At 40.2% G+C, this 5,253-nt stretch overlaps 1 long non-coding RNA gene across 1 annotated transcript; it reads right to left on the reverse strand.

The window, feature by feature from the left end:
* Window positions 1-231: 231 nt before the first annotated feature.
* On the reverse strand, window positions 232-4,186 carry LOC123084795 (uncharacterized). The gene is made up of 2 exons (XR_006439411.1): window positions 977-4,186; window positions 232-352 (listed from the first exon to the last, which is right to left on the reverse strand). It is a non-coding gene; the product is annotated as an uncharacterized lncRNA (long non-coding RNA).
* Window positions 4,187-5,253: the final 1,067 nt, after the last annotated feature.

Consider the following 5,253-nt stretch of genomic DNA (forward strand, 5'->3'; position numbering starts at 1 on the left):
ACACAGTTACAATACTGGTGAAACTGGGATTTACAAAGTCATTTTGAACTAAATAATATAGCAAAAATAAGTACATAATTGGTACAATTAGAAATACGGGGAAATCTACACATTATGTAAAATGCTAAAATAAGTACATAATTGGTACAATTAGAAATACAGGAAAATCTACACATTATGTAAAATGCTAAAATAAGTACAGAATTGGTACAGTTAGAAATAGCAGACTTGTGACGCACTAATCAGATTATCCTGATTAAGCTTGGACTTGTCGCGGGATACACAAGCATCAAGATGATGGACGGATAATATACAACATCTAGTTTGATAATGCCCTTGTTCTTGGAGTAACCTGCAACTAAGCAACCATTCATTTCCATCTTCTGTTAAGTTTGAGACAACAGCTTGCTCTGCTGCAGGTACTGCTACAGTATAGGATTAAGATTCTCTATGTTTCTTTCTTGTCTAAAAATAGAAAGGAATAAAAAAATATCCTGATAAGTGCTATTGACAAAATTCTTTGAAGTCCTAGCTAGTGCAAACTAACGACGATGTTTCCCTACCACCATGAAAGAGGAAGATAAATTAGGAACATAAATAATCATTTTGCGTAGCCTGTGACTACTCAAATTAAATATATTATCACAGAACACGAAAAGCCAGAGATGTTGTGTAAATTAAAGTGATCAAGAAATAAATTATAAATAAATTAGGACCATCAACTTTTCTACCGGAAGAGTTCATCTCTTATCACCTCTTTGTCCACCAGAACCTGCTTTGTTCTGGAAAATCCACAACAATGAATCCAATATTTCATCTAGAAACAAAAATCAAGAACATTTTTTGAATTAATTAAGCTCATCAACATCTCTGTTTACTTTCCTTAAATCATTCGAACTGATGCTAGATTTGTTAGTACAACATAGTAGTAGTAAATATGGCTTGACTTTCTCTAAACTGTCGATGTTTTACCCACCTAGTGCATCTCTGAAGCGCTCAATGCAGGGGAAATCTTCTGCTGGAAGATGATGTTGCCTTTGCACTTGTTCCAACAGACTACTATCAGCCGAACACTAAAATTAGAACTGAAGTTTGTAAAAGCAAAAGAGCACGTGCGTTGCACCCGAAGACATCCGTTCTTCATTGCAGAGAAAACACCAGACTCCTAGTCCTCCTCATGCGTCGGCAGGTCAGGCAAGCCAAGTCTGGAACTTGCAAGCTCCTCCTCGTCCCTGAAAATCATGAGCTCCTCTTCGTCCCTTGGAACGCATCACCAGTGTATCATCTACACACCATGGGTCATGGTCGGCGGCTCCCAATCTGTAGGAAGAAAGGTGAGCATGGTGAGCTCGCCATGTACTTTAAGCAGCTCCACTCTTCACATCATGTCAAGAAATGTCATTGTCGATTGGGGGAAATCCATTAGAATCTTGGCCATCTCATTTCCTCTTTCAGCCACATCCCACATAAACCAAAGCTTCAGAACTAGAGTACTGCATGGATTTTTAAACTCAGTAGACTGTATAGAGATGCTACGATGAGAACAGATCGCAGTAAGGTGAACACCTTAGAAAGTTCCTGACTAATGTCAGTTTTTCCATAACCAAAAGCACCAGGAATAGCACCATGTTCCTCCGAAAACTAAGGGGAGCAGTGCATCATGCACACGCTGGAACCATTTCAACATAGGTAAGACTGAGATTTAATGGCGCCGGAGGAAATGATAAAACAACATCTGGAAATTTTGGTTATGTAGGAGGAGAAACCATGATAAATAAAAACACACGTTTTATTATGGAAATTGAAGCTCAAGATAATTCTTAGACAGCCTATCCTGTAAGAAGAGGTGTATCCGCAGCAGGTCTCTATGTACGCACATGCCATGTCTGCAGCTCAATAAGTCCCATGCATTAAGCTAGTAATTTAGCGAAAATACAAAGGTGAACATGGGTGCGGGTGCACCCACGTGAATAGTAAATTCATAAAAAATACTAGAAAAAATGAAAAAAATCTGAAATTTTGCGGTATGAAACTTAGTCGATCATTCTACTCACGTGTGAAGTTTCATGATATATTGACACCCATGGTATTCTTAGTGAAGAAAATACAAATGCGACCATACTATTCATTAAATAGTGTTTTTTAATATAGCTTCGATTAGGTTCGATTTTGTCATTTTTGACCAGATTACCACGGATGTGATTTCTTCGTGAAACTTCATATGCAAGCATAGCGGTTGACTATGTATATTACAAAAATAAGTTCAGATTTTTTTGATTTTTTCTAGCATTTTTTTGAATTTACTATTCATAAAGGGTGCGCGCGCACCCATGTTCACCAAATCCGCGTCCGTAATTTAGTCCTTACAAAAGTCAAACAAATTAACTTTCTTACCTGAAGCATAGTAAATTCTTTTTGGATGCCCTGAAATTCCAGCTCTAGTATTGTATCTGGCATACATAACAACAACAGTTTTTCAAGTAAAAGCAAGCAATGGTAGAAAACATGGGCTGAAGCATAGTAAGTTCTTTTTTGGATTCCCTGAAATTCCAACTCTAGTACTATATCCTGCATACAACTCTAGTATTGTATCATGCCTACATATCAACAACAGTTTTTCAAATAAAGTTAAGCAGTGGTAGAAAACATGGAATCAGATAAAAGATGTCAACCTGTAGCTGCCTGTTAAAAAAACATGTAGGCTGTATTGACCAACTGAAGGTTTGTAAATTACTTTCCCATGGAACCAGGCGCAAGGGCGACATGGTGGTTCATCCAATTATTCTCAAAGACAATTGTCACAGAGTCAGAAAATATTGGCATGTGCACATAGGTTAATAATGACAATCTGACTTATTTTTGGAAATTTCAAAAGCTCACACTTTGAATATCTTAATCAAGTCAGTGCAGATGCAGCAAGGTGCACAAAATCAGCTCTTGTGACCTTTGTTCTATTTATGTATGCGATAAAAAAATACTAACGGTACCTCACGAAAAACAGAAAATTATGCAATGTTGTACAATGTAGGTTAAGAGTGATGTTTGTACCTGGTGATTATTTCCTGGACATTATGTCCCATAATGTATACATGAGTCTGGTTTTCAGATGACAAATGATATAATCACATTTTTAATAGCTCAAATATATCTATAGGAAACCCTACAAAAACAATAATCATATCGTACTAAGTTTACAAAATTGGTTCAAAAGATAATATGGTAAGAACAGCTTATAGGATTTATTTTACGTGGTTTATGACTTGAAGCAAGCAATAAAAACTCCATACATTTTCTTCAAGCAGCAATTCAACAAACGTTTGGTGCGCGCTCCTTTTATCATGAAAGCATAACTGGACATGTAGTAAAAGTCCCCTAGTAATCAAATTTATAAACTGCACATCATGTAACTTCAATGAGTATGTAACTGTAAAAAAATCCTATTCTGTAGAAGACAAATCTGAAGATTCGGTTTGCAGGCTTAAATGTTGGAGCTGTAGGTAAGAATCAGCAAGCTCGCTCTTCTCCCTTGCTCGCACGCAAGAGAGCACGGCCTGCCCAGCAGAGCTGAGAGCACACACTCTCCAAACCAGAGGGGCAGAAGTAAGGTATCATGGTGCCAGACGGGAGTTGCACTGTAGAACGAGGTGAAGGAGACTGACCTTGAGCTGGTGGTGCGAGTGTAGCAGCAGCATCTGCGGCCTCAGGGCACTCCACCAGGCTCCGTAGCAACGGGAGGGCTGCCGTCGTGCGCCTAGCCGTTGACGCCACCGTCGTCTTGAGAGTGGTCCTAGAAGACGAGCGACTCGCACCTGTAGCAGGATTTACGCCGCCGCATCGGATCCCTCCATCTCCCGCGCCCGTCTCCCGACGCCCGCGCCCGTCCGCCGTCGCTCGGCTCCGGCGAGCTCTCCTAGGTCGCCGCACCGCTCCTCCTTTGTCCCTTCTTCTCTCCCTCACCTCCTTATCTCCCTCTGCCCAAGAGCCGTGGACGCCATGGATCCACCCGGGAAGCCATGCTCCGGCCTTCCTCTTCGTCACCGGCGATCCCCTCCGCGCCGCACGCCTCCGGATCCGCCTTTCCTAGCCACTGCCGCGCGCGGATCCGGCCCCTGCAATCTCCATCCACCACCCCCGTTCTGCATCGCGCCGCCGCGCCGTCACGGCGGCGTCTGGACCGCGGGTTGAATATACCAAATTACAGGGCCTTTTTTGTAAAACTGAAACATTTTCTTAAATTAGTTACTTAAAAACGGACTGCGGGTTAATTTCTCCGAAATTGAAGGGCTTTTTTGCAAAAAGTCTGATAACGGACGACCAGAAGCAAACACTGGTTTATTATTAGGGAAAGATATCAAGTATTTCATTTTTCTTAAGAGGATGATCAGGCAAAGCATTAAGTAACTTGAGAAGCCTCCCCCAAGCTTGTGGGAGACTCTCTTTTTTAATTTGCACAAAGTTGTATATTTCCTTTAAAGCAGCTTGTTTCTTATGAGCAGGGAAATATTTAGCAGAGAAGTAATAGATCATATCTTGGGGACTACACACACAATCAGGATCAAGAGAATTAAACCATATCTTAGCATCACCCTTTAATGAGAACGGAAATATTTTAAGAATATAAAAGTAGCGAGTTCTCTCATCATTAGTGAACAGGGTGGCAATATCATTTAATTTAGTAAGATATGCTACAACAGTTTCAGATTCATAACCATGAAAAGGATCAGATTCAACCAAAGTAATTATATCAGGATCAACAGAGAATTCATAATCCTTATCAGCAACACATATAGGTGAAGTAGCAAAAGCAGGGTCAGGTCTCATCCTAGCATTTGGAGATTGCTTATTCCATTTAGCTAATAACCTTTTGAGTTTATATCTATCTTTGCAGGCTAAAATAGCTAAAGAAGCATCTCGATCAAATAAATAACCCTCAGAAATAACAAGTGATTCTTCATCATCACTTTCATCTTCATAATTAGATTCAATATTTTCAATCTCTCTAGCCGTAGCAAGTCGTTCCTCGAGAAAATCACTAAGTGGCATAGTAGTATCAGGCATAGATGTAGTTTCATCATAAGTATCATGCATAGCAAAAGTAGCATCATCCATAACATGCGACATATCAGAACGAATAGCAGAAGCAGGTGTAGGTGTCGCAAGCTTACTCATAACAGAAGGTGAATCAAGTGCAGAGCTAGATGACAGTTCCTTACCTCCCCTCGTAGTTGAGGGATAGATCTTAGTTTTTGGATC

Source organism: Triticum aestivum, chromosome 4A, assembly GCF_018294505.1.
Source record: "Triticum aestivum cultivar Chinese Spring chromosome 4A, IWGSC CS RefSeq v2.1, whole genome shotgun sequence".
Lineage (NCBI taxonomy): Eukaryota > Viridiplantae > Streptophyta > Magnoliopsida > Poales > Poaceae > Triticum > Triticum aestivum.